The following is a 12,594-nucleotide window of genomic DNA, read 5'->3' as shown; positions in this document are numbered from 1 at the left end:
TACATGGATAAAGTCCAGCCAATTAGGTGCAGTGATTAAGGCATCAAGCTGGAAACTGGGAAACGGTGAGTTCTAGTCCTACAAGTTGGGTGACCTTGAACTAGTCACTCCTTCTCAGCCCTTAAAAAGGAGGGAAAAGAAACCACTTCGGAAATCTTGTCACAAAAACTGCATGGACTTGTCAGGTAATCACTAGGAGTCAATGGTGAAAGGCATAAGATAGATAGATGATAGACAGACAGACACATCAGCCAAAGGAAAAAAAAGGTCATACCATGGGCTCAATAAGAGAGAAGGAACTTGAAATTAAATTTCCCTCATTGAAACCAAATCTAAAATATTTGTCTTCTGAGCCTCCCAAGGTATCCTGTTCATAGAAGGTGTAAAGGTGAATGCACAGGTACAGAGATGCAGTCATTGTTACTTCCTGCTTTTCTCTGCTCCTTTCTAGTCCTGCAAGCATTTCCATATATGCCCTGACACAAACTTGCTTTCTACCCAATCATTTTATCTCTGTTTATGCTCCCATTGACTAATCAGGCCTGGCTAGAGGACACTCTAAGAGGGACTGGTAGCTCAGTGGCTAAGACACTGAGCTTGTTCATCAGAAAGGTCGGCAGTTCGGTGGTTCGGATCCTTAGTGCCACGTAACAGAGTGAGCTCCCATTACTTGTCCCAGCTTCTGCCAACCTAGTAGTTCGAAAGCACATAAAAATGCAAGTTGAAAAATAGGGACGACCTTTGGTGGGAAGGTAACAGCTTTGGCATTTAATCATGCTGGCCACAGGACCACGAAGACGACCTTTGGTGGGAAGGTAACAGCTTTGGCATTTAATCATGCTGGCCACAGGACCACGAAGACGTCTTTGGACAGTGCTGGCTCTTTGGCTTTGAAACGGAGATGAACCGCCTAGAGTCGGGAACGACTAGCACATGTGCGTGAGGAGAACCTTTACCTTTACCTTAGAGGTGACTCTAACCAAAACATTTGCATTCTGGGCTGTTAGTTCTTGGCAGTGAGTTCTATCATGGAGCTACTTTGTTTTCAGTTAATCCCAATGGTATTTATTTCAAGGGGCAACTGGACTTTCTGGGTTTTTTAAAAGACTTTCTCATCCAAGAAGCTTCTTCAGCTCTCCAACAGCAAAAAAAACCCAGAAAGTCCAGCTGCCTCTTGAAAAAGCACCTTTGGGACAACCATGACCTAGATGACTGAGAATCTCCATAGACGTTTTCAGTCAATCTTCCTCTTCTGTTTCTTTTCTTGAAGGACTTTTTGGTGCTCACACAATATACTAATTACCTGCTCTCCATATATCCCATTAAGCATATGTAGAGGGTGGTGTCAGAGCCATAAAAAGAGTTAATTAAGTAATCACATTAAGCATGTTGTGCAAACTGAGCTCTTTAACCATTAATAATGCAGGTGAGATTCACATTACAGACACTGGTGTTACCTCTGCATATTGGGACAGAACAGGTAGACTTCAGAATCAATTAGGAAATTCTAGCCTGTACTGAAATAACAATATTTTATTAGCAAACAATAGCAAAAAACCTGAAACAAATTTTACTTAACAAATACAGGTAGTTCCCAATTTACAACAGTTCATTTAGTGACTGTTCAAAGTTATAACAGCACTGAAAAAAGTAACTTATGACTGTTTTTCATAGTTTTGACCTTTGCAGTATCCCCATGATCATGTGATCAAAATTCAGATGCTGTTTCATAGTTATGACCATTGTTGTGTCCCAAGGTCATGTAATCGACTTTTGCAACGGCATGACAAGCAAAGGCAATGGGGAAGCCAGATTCACTTTACAACCAGGCTGCTAACTTATCAACTGCAGTGATTCACTTAACACCTGAGGCAAGAAAGATAATAAAATGGGGCAAAAGTCACTTAACAAATGTCTCATTTAACAACAGAAATGTTAGGCTCAATTGTGGCTGTACGTCAAGGACTACCTGTAATTTTGATGTGGCCAAGATGCTATAAACATTTACACAATTTATACAAAGCATCCAGTGATGCTGAGGAATTCTCTAGTTATCTTTCTGAAAAGCATTACTTTTGATTGAAGGATTCTGATGGAATATTAAGGGGAAAACAGCATTCCTAACATTAAGGATTGTGGAACTAACGATTCACTTGTTTTCCCTTCATTGAATTTATTCAAGTAAAGATTAGACAGACATTTTGAGATGTTTTAATTTGGATACTTGCACTAAGCAGGGGGTTGGAGCCAATGGTATAAATGGTTTTCTAGTAAAACTATTGTCTTAATAGTAAATACAGAAATCAGCCACACAACTATACAGCCTCTATCTTCCCTCACATCAGCATTTTGCTATTATGGATAGAATGTAAGAGATTTAAGAATTCATTACTACAGAAATCCAAACTACCAACCTGTCTATGATTCAGACTGTTTTAGATCGGAGTTCATTTTTAGAAGTAATATCAAAATTATAATTAATCCAAGATATTGCACAAACAGAGATTGAGTGTCAGATTACAGACACTGGTGCTACCTAAGCATATTGGGACAGAGAGATTTAATCATAACATCAATTAGATTTAGGATAGCCACTTGCCTCATTTAATTCCACAGTTTTGCTTTTATTAGGACTAAACTGAAACCCATTACTTCCCACTTTTGTTTTGTAAAACTTGGATATTATTTTCATACACAGAATGTTTTACACACTGTATTACAATGCCTAGTGAACAATAATGAAGGGGTAATACGAAGAACATATTCCAGTGATGGCGAACCTTTTAGAGTGCCCAAACTGCACGCATGCACATGTCCAAACATAAAGATGTGTGTGCATGCACAAATGTGTGCATGTGCAGACAAGCAAAAATGCATGCATAAGTGAATGTGCGCATGCGCATATGCGCAGCAGAGACCCGAAGACGAGCTGGCTGGTGGGAGGCAGGGCATCCCAGCACTGGCAGCGTGGCAAGAGGTTAGGTCTTTTTCTTTTGTGAGCTTCTGTTTCATTCTTTGCACAGAAGCTCACAAAAGAAACGCCATGGAGATCTGACCTGGGGTGATGGCATGTATGCCAACAGAGAGGGCTGTGTGCCACCTTTAGCACGCATGCTATAGGTTCGCCCTCATGGCTATATTCCTTAAAGTGGTTACCTGGAACTTCTTTTGAACACAATCAGGAAGGATACATGCACAGAGATTCCTTCCCATTGTAGATACAAAAGAACTTATACTGCATATATGCCCTTTATATACATATTATCTGAAGCTGTAGAGAACCATAAACAAAAAAGATTTTCTTGAGTTGCTGCAGTCAAGCAGCATACAAATTTAATACATTATTATTATTAATTGCATACATTTTTCTCTTGGTGAGAAAAAGATTGCCTGCCTTAACTATTCAGAGGCTTTATTAACTTCATTAAAAATACACATTGTACCAATCTTTGTGCTAGCCTTATATTTCTGCTATAATGACAAAAAGATCATCTTTCTCTGGTAACTGTTCTTCTGAGTTCTGCAGCAGCATCTCAGCTCTGTGTTTGGGATTTCGGCTCACAGCTCTGCCTTTCTGCACTGAATAAATAGAAAATGATTAGTCATGTAGCAGCTATTGATTTAGTAGCCTTCCTTTTAAAAATTACATTTCCTGCTATTGTTCTTTTAAAAAGTTATTACTCAAGAAAATTGTGACACGTTCAACTAGGAACTGATTAACTCCTTCTTACCACTGTTGTATTGTGTGTCATGTTTATAGCTCAGTAGTACAATGATGACTAGTACTCATAAAGTGAAAAATCATTTCTCTTTAATATAGGAAATAAAACAGCTGGGAGATAGATACTGTATGATCTATCCACATCGACAGGCAGACGGGCACATGCTTGAATGTATTGACTATGGCAGACAGGTTTCAAAACATTTATACAATGTAAAAAGCTGAAAGGATTGCCTAATGCTGGATCTGGAGCAAATAATGTCCTTACTGATGCCCAGACGCTGCAAGGGGCCCATAATCCACCTCTGAAATCTTTTGATCTTTCTGCAAGAGCTCCTTGCAATTTCTGCTTATTCTGTTGTCCATTTTAAACATGAAAAAAATAAGGAAAGCATTTTACTTATCTTATGCTTTTCTTTAGGGTAGTAACACAGATTTGAATTCAAATGAATGGCTTTGAAGATCAGCAGCTGACATCAGGCTAAGAGGGCAGCTATAGACACTTGTCACTCTAAGCTTCAATTTAAAGGGAGGCAGCATTTTTACCTGGTTCTGGGGTGGCAGGGCAATATGTATGTATAGCCATGTACATTTATGCTTCCTTACTCTCAAAATCCATCTTAGTCTAGATATTCATAACAAAAATAATAAAAAATGATGGTAGATAAGCTGCAGACTGCTCATTTCAATTCAAAGAAGTTAAAAAAACATCCATTGACTGATATAAAGTCCTCTTAATTCCACAAATAATGAATAGCTTCCAGCAAGAAAGAAGGAAGGATTACTCAACTACTCTTAGGAGTTCTTCAGGGTATATTGCAGAGGATATACACTGCTACTATTACTTTAATAAAATAAATAAACACAAAGATATGTTATTCTTGCTATATTGTTTATTCTTGTAGTGATATTATAATGCAACTCCTTGTGGGTAGTTCTAATTCTACAGGATGTTATTCCCACAGTTATTGTTCATCTGAAAAGAAAGTCAACAAATGAGTCCATGTTTCTGGTGTTATCCATCCAACAGAGGTTTATGCCACACATCAATCCTCAGTGTGACTCACAAATATTTTGAATCAGTACCCTACAGATATACTAAAATACACATTATTTATTTATTCAATCTATCTACGGTGCTCATTGATACTATAGAAATCAAATGCAACTAGTCATCATATCTAGTAAATGCCTTCTAAATTACTTAATATATATGCTGTATTCAAATATCCACCGTAATATTCTTTACAGCCAATTTCTTTAACTGCAAAAACAGAGAAATTTGAAATATCCTCGGTGCTATTATCAGAGAGTTAAAGAATGGATCCCTTATTTAGAATAAAGAAAGCAGAGTCTTTTTATATAAGGAATACTGAATGAGGCAGAATTTTCTTTTTATTAGCAGTGCTAGAATCTCAGAGTTATGTCAAGCAAGTCCCATTTTGTCTAAGATAAACCTTTGTTCCCTTATTGTCTAACATGTTATCATCATGCCAACTTCTCTATCATTTCTTTTACTTTCAAGGCATTGAAAGGGTTGTGTGCCTTCTGCATTAAGATATTTGAGGTAGGAGGGAGGGGAATATAGTTTAACAGTAATTTATAAGATCTAGAACAGGTTTTTTTTTACTTCGTTTCATTAGCATGTGCATACGGAAATAGATCTATCTTGGACAATATACATTGACGACTCAATTCTTGAGATCAAATTGACTCCACAAATTTGCTTCATTTTGATAAACCAGATCTCATAGTTATGCATTTGAGTTGCGGCTGCTTTCTTTTTGTAAATACAGTGATATTTTATGGTTAAATCCTATGAGCTGCTGTATAGGCAAATATGTATGTTGCATTGAACACTGGAACTGCTTTGCTGACAAAATGCCACAATTTTCAGCATTGCATGCCATCCTGAATCAACTCACTGCTAAGCATAACAATCAAGGCTGATAGCATTGTAAACCAATTCCAGGTGTGCTGTAGTGATTTTATGCACAATATAAACATTGTGCATATAATATCCTATAATATAGGGCCTATAATATCCTTTCCCTGAGTTATTGATACAATTTAGCTATTTTAGTTGGTTGTGATTACAGCCTAAAATAAATTGGCTCTCCACTGTTTCATTTGCATGGAATGGTGTCCACTTTAAGTTTCTTTTTTCTGCCTTGCGCTGTAGGATCAGCACAACAAACTACGTTTCAGCACCATGGCCAGCTCCTGTTATTTCCTGCAGTCCACCTCTTCCCTATATTTCCATGATTTTGTTAAGCTAGAAAGAAGATGGAAATTCTTTCGCTACCCTCCCTTTTGTTCACATGAGGGCTTGTTTTGCTGTTTTTAAAGGTTCCAATTTAACCAAGCCATTGTTTCTATTATCGCCAGCATCGATATTTTCTCTTTCTTTTGACATTTTTTTAAAAAAATATTTTTACATGCGGCCTCTAAAAGAGTATAATTTTATACAGTTAATACTAAGCAAGCAAAGACAAAGGCTGAATTCCTGTGTGTTAATCAACCCTGTCTCTTTATCGTGGCCCTTTTAATTCAGTGAGAGAACTGGTAAAGTCCATAAGGCAAAAAGCTATCCTTTTATTTTTCTTTTAAAGAGAGTGGTAATTAACATGCCAGTTGTTCCCCCCCTCCCAAAAAAAGAAAGAAAGAAATCCCATCCCCACCCTGCAAATGGGATCTTCTGTGTGAGTATAAAATAAGATAAAATTCTTCTATTTGCATCACTGCATCTCTTTCATATTACGGAAGTCTTTGCTTGCATGACATATAGCACAAAAATACCACTGAGTGAGTACAGGGATAAGGAAAAAGACTTTCAAGTATGAGTTCAGCGATGATGCAGTGCTGGCATCTCTTTAGAGTGCAAGTTCTCATTCTCAGAAATAATTCCAGCCAAATTAAAAGGGGTTCGTTCCCAGATTAGGGGATATAAGATTATAGACATTGGAAGTTGAACTGTTATAAGGAAGAAGTAATTCCGTTGGGTCAGACTTTCAGAGGTAAGCATCTTCTTAGGGAACAGAAAATGTTCCTGTCAATTTGCTTCCCATTATTTTTTCTATAATTCACAGAAGTTGCTGTTCATTTCTGCTGCTGCTTCTGGGGCAGTGGTTAAGGGAAAGTTCAAATGCAGCCGCAGGCATGGAAGCTTACTGGGTGACTTTGGGCCATTTACAATCTCTCAACTCGACCTATCTCATAAGATTTTCATGGGGAAAAATGGGAGGAAGGAATGCCTCTTGTATTGCCCTTGAGCCATTGGTGAAGAGGCAAAGTAGAAATCTAGTTACATCATCATCGCCATCATCATTGTCATCCCAGCAAATGAGATTTGACGTTGCAATTGTATCTTTCAGAGGAACTTAAATAATTTTAAGGAGAGAAAATACAGTGTTGACAAGACAAAGAACATCAGTAATTTTTCAGCTTCCTTACATCCTGTCCATCTAAAAGCCTGCTAAAAGTAAAACACATTATTCTATTAAAATATATTCATTGATTAGTGGCAGAGGACTTTTGAAATTAGGCAGATAACTCCAGACTCTCTCTTTCATTTACTAATCTTGTCCAAAAATGTCACTGAACTGTGGTTTGATTAGCTGTTTTCTTGAGTAAGCCATAATTGGCAGGACTCACACACAATCCTAAATACATCTAACAAGTCACGAAAATTCACAATGCAATTTAGCTCAACATAGGGATAACTGCTACTTTTAGGTACAGACATTGTTATTTACTTTCAATGGAGATCAAAGGAAGTATGTACACAAATCAAATTAATAATTTACAATATATAGTTAAAAAGCAAGTAGACCATCTCTGTGGCCAAGGACATAATTATTTTGAAGATCTTTTTCATAAAGCAAAACTAGAGAAACATTTTGCTAGGGAAAAGATGCTGAAAGGGAGGCAGAGATACATACAGTAAATAACACATTTAATGTGCCACATTTTGAGCAATATTATAACTTATATTTTTTCCTACATAAAAGATAAGAAAAATATGAGGAGTAAGAAGTTCAAAAGAAACTAAAAGATAATGAGAAGACTTATCTTCTCACTGGTGGGTATTGGCCCCATAATACAGTGCTTTAGATATGGCTTCCTTGGTGGTAGCATCTAATTGTTTATTATTTCCTTGTTTAACTATGCCTAACATTGACTCTTGCATACGCTAGCTGAGGATTCACTTGCTCCCTTAGTTCCATTTCAAGAAGCTGTGCTATTCCCTCCTCTGTTGTGGTCATCCTGCTTTATTTTGGAATGTTATATGCAGTGGTGGGATTCAAATAATTTAACAACTGATTCTCTGCCCTAATGACTGGCTGGGTAGGCGTGGCCATGATGGGCATGGCCAGGGAGTGTGACAGGCAGCACTCAGCCTCCTGCACCCCTGGGAGCAAAAACGGGTCATGGGGGGCCATGTTGCACCCCATACCACATTTTGGGCCTGGTAAGCCTCCCTGCAGCCTCCTGGGAGCAGAAATAGGCAATGGGGAGGCGGTGCTGCACGTTCCTTCACCCCATTTTGGGCCTAGGAGGCCTCCCTGCACTTACCTGGGAGTCAAAACAGGGTGTGGGGACTCCTGGAAGGGGCAGGGCAGGAAGGGGCAGGGCCAGCCAGCAATTTAACAACCAGTTTGCCCAAACCAGCCCAAACCGGCTGAATCCACCTCTGGTTATATGGTTCTATTGTTTTTGTTGCATTTAATATTCCTGCATTGGGATGTCTTTTAACAATGAAATGTGGATAATACTTTCTATCAAATAATCAGTCAATCATAAATGTAGACGAGGTAAGAAAATATATAGAAATGCTTCCCCACTCTGGGAGTGATGCAGCATGATACATTATAAAAGTATAAACTACAATGTGTTCATAATCTGTACAAAATAGGCTCATGATGTATGGAAGCCAAGTCATTGTCTGCCTAGTTATATGGGATTGCATTGCCCTCAAACAGGAAACAATCAGGGGGAGCAGACTGTTCATTTATTCTGTTCTCTGGATGATTTTTTTAGTGATAAGCTGTTTTTCTGAGCATTAATATAGAGTGTTGTTATTCGATGTCAGTGGTTTAAAAATGCTGATCATGCCAGTGACAGCTTAAATGGCTGTAGCCTATCTTTCCCCTTCTTTCAGCCTGCAGTTGGCCGCTGTAATGGATGGAAGGCTGACAAGTTATATTCAGAAACAATGGAAAGTCACACAGGAGCAAGCAAGCCTTGTAATTTGAAGGAAGGGGTGGGCCAGTAACACGAATTCCAATAGCAGCAGTATTCCTTTTCTGCTCAATCCATGGTCAGTTTTCAACATAGGCAAAAAAGGAAAAATCAGAATTGCCCATGCTGATAGGGAGTTGTCTGCAGAGCATTTTCAATGCCTTGGAGAAACAAGAAGCCTGATCTGAAATCCCAAGGAGGTTGATTGCATGGCTATTTGCCCAATTGCACCTGCTTTTTAGATCTGAGGAAGAAAGTGAGAGAACTGAAAGCTGCTTTTCATCTTTTGTAACTTGCTCTGCGGTTACAGCCTTCTGAGAGCAAAAAGGCACCTAATGTCACTTGATCTCTCATTCTCCTGTTCACCAGCAAGCGAGGCTTCCCAGCTGGGCAAAATATATTTCGGGATGCTTGCCAAATCTTTTTTCCCCTTCTATAATGCAGATTAACTATCCATACAATGCAAAAGGTTGGTACCAAACATGGAATGAGGTGGGCCGATGGAAGTGGGAAAATCTGGGTGGTCACTTCTCTAAAATAGCGGGTTAAACATTGCAGAGCAATTCATTCGTTTGTTAGGATTATATCCCACCTTTCCTTGAAGAGCTCAGGTGGCATTTAAAAAACTGCCTCATCCAATTACCACCACCACCACCGCCGCCAATAAGAATCCTGTGAGATAGGTTCAGCTGGAAGAGTGATTGGCCAACTTTGTCCAGTGAGTTTCTATGGCAAGGATGGATCTGGATCTATAAACATCTGCAACTGTTTACGAAGATGCCAAAATGTGCATCATGATGTCAGCTCGGCTTCTTTGATTTTGTATTGTGATATAGCATACAAAGTGGAGCCGTAGTGGTGCAGTAGTTAGAATGCAGTATTGCAGGTTAATTCTGCCAACAGCCAGCATTTGATTCTGACTGGCTCAAGGTTGACTCAGCCTTCCATCTTGTCGGTAAAATGAAGATCCAGATAGTTGGGGGTAATTTGTTGACACTGTAAACAAATTAGATAGTGGTGTAAAGCATTATAAGGGGACACAGTGGCTCAGTGGCTAAGACACTGAGCTTGTCGATCAGAAAGGTCGGTAGTTCAGTGGTTTGAATCCCTAGCACTGTGTAACGGCGCGAGCTCCTGTTACTTGTCCCAGCTTCTGCCAACCTAGCAGTTCGAAAGCATGTAAAAATACAAGTAGAAAAATAGGAACCACCTTTGGCGGAAAGACAACAGCATTCGGTGCACCTTTGGCATTTAGTCATGCTGGCCACATGACCATGAAGACATCTTCAGACAGCACTGGCTCTTTGGCTTTGAAGCAGAGATGAGCACCACTCCCCAAGAGTCGGGAACAAGTAGCATGTATGTGTGAGGGGAACTTTATCTTTATCTTAAAGCATTATAAAGTGGTATATAAGTCTAAGTGCTATCACTATTGCTACATAAGGATTGAAATTTGCATTGGTCCATTGTGACCCACATTTTTTCACTTGCCCCCTTCTATGGGCACCTATTCCAATATTTGAATTGCTACACATAGGCTTTCAATTCTGTTTACAGGTGATGAAAAAAATTGCCCTGGCAGAACACAGTCTAAGCAGAAGTGCCTATCAGATCCCACAGAACTAAAATGAAAACAAAGCAAAATCACAAAAAATGCAGACCTCGTAGAGCAATAGAGTGCCCCCACCCCCTTTTAATCCCACATTGGAATATTTCACTTAAATTCCAAAAATGGAAAGTGCTGAAATGAGCTCCTGATTTATGATCAGCATATTCAGGTTCTTCTTAAAGATGTCACGATACCTATTTATAACATAATGAAATGGTTAGAGAGTTAGATGCACAAAAACAAAATACCCTGCTACTGATTCATTGTTGATATTATAGAAGCTAAAATAAAAGAGGTATCAGAATTAAGGAAGGATATGACGTTCTCAGTATCTGGTAGCATTGCTAGCTTGGAGATGCACTTCTCCAATAGAAATATCATATCCAATAAAATAGTATTTCTTTCATCTAGAGCAATACCTGAGCGACTTAACATTAGGAATCACATTACAGTGGTTCCCCCCCCTTCTTTCTTCTTCTCTTTAAAAATGGGAATGGCGTTGATTGTGGTAGGCATTCCAGCTTCAAAGTGATGAAAAGATTAAAGTGTTAATGAGTTGGACACAGTGCAATCACCAGCCAGGAGTCGAGGAAGATGAGATGGGTGGTGCACCTTCACAGGCATGAAATCTATGGCCCTGCTTGTGCAATGTTATTTGAACTTCTACCCTCAATCTTGGTGTCCTTCAGTCATGCAGTGTGAATAAAAAATTTAAATAAGGCAGTAACTGAAACAGTCTTTACGTAGAGTTTGCTATTGTTCAGAAAGCCTATTGGCACCAGAAAACTTTATTGTCAAACAATAGCTGTTGGAGAATTTATACTTGAGGGAATCCCATTTTGGGAAGCTTTATTAGGAAATGGGGGGCTAGAGGCTCCTATAATTTTAGTCTATCTGCAAGGGCTTAGAAGGCATTGGGTGAAAGGAGTTTGAATTGAAAAACCACACAGGATTGGCTGAATTCAGCAAATGCATATTCTTCCATGGGTATCCTGTGATTGCATGAGAAATCTGACTATTTAATTCTCCAGAAGTCACAAGTTTTTATTGTGTTTATAGCTCATTGTTCTGCTGCAAAAGCCAATTTATTATTTAAATACACAGGAAGTTTTTAATAGAGAAACACTAAATCCTGGAGAAAGGAGGAATGTGCAACGGAAAAGTCAGCAGGTCAGAAGGGCGGGGGAGATCTGGATTGGCTGGTGAAAAGACTGAAGCTGCATTCAGGAAGGACACAACAGGAATCGTTGTAGGAAAGCATGGCCAAGGTGGTAAGATTTCCAAGAGACCCAGGAAGGAATTATTGTTCCACAGTGATAACTAATACCTGTGAGTCAATAGTTAAGCAACTGTAAAAAGAACTATATGTGCATATATAACTATCCAGTAATTTGTTAACTGAGCCACTGTCTATTAGGAGTAAGCACAAATTATTTACCTGAGTGGCACTGTAACACCAAGCAGCACCTTAGTTTGTAAAAATATAAGTGTATGTTAGTGGTGGGTTCTGGATCCCATTGCAACCGGTATGCTGCAATGGGGCTGGGCATCCACCACATGTGTAGCACATGCATGCGTACTTACCGTCCATGACGCTCCAGCTGCTCGGCGGAGCATCGCACAGGTGCCGTATCCTCTGTGAGCATGCGTGAAAGCCCCGATCGGCTCAAATACAGGTAAGGAGGAAGGACAGGCAGGCAGGCGGGTGGGTGGGCCCTCCAGAACACCATACTGGAATGGTATCTGGTGCTCCAGCAGGCACCGGTATGCCTGTACAGGGGCATACCAGCCGTATCCTACCACTGGTGTATGTGTGTCTTGATAAATTCCTGCCCCTTTCCCATTCTCTGGCATACCTTCTCAAAGGAAATTATCAGCATGTTGAATCATGTCTAATATCCAGTGTGACTCTTGCTCTTAGATGGTCCCATCAATGAGGGCAGCTATGTTCTTAAAAAATCCACTTGAAGATTCTTATGACTCCTTAACATGCCCATGTATTGCAGACTGCAGCAAAATAGCC

Source organism: Natrix helvetica (assembly GCF_964273705.1).
Source record: "Natrix helvetica genome assembly, chromosome: 1".
In the NCBI taxonomy this organism is placed as follows: domain Eukaryota; kingdom Metazoa; phylum Chordata; class Lepidosauria; order Squamata; family Natricidae; genus Natrix; species Natrix helvetica.
This window is presented reverse-complemented; position numbering follows the sequence as displayed.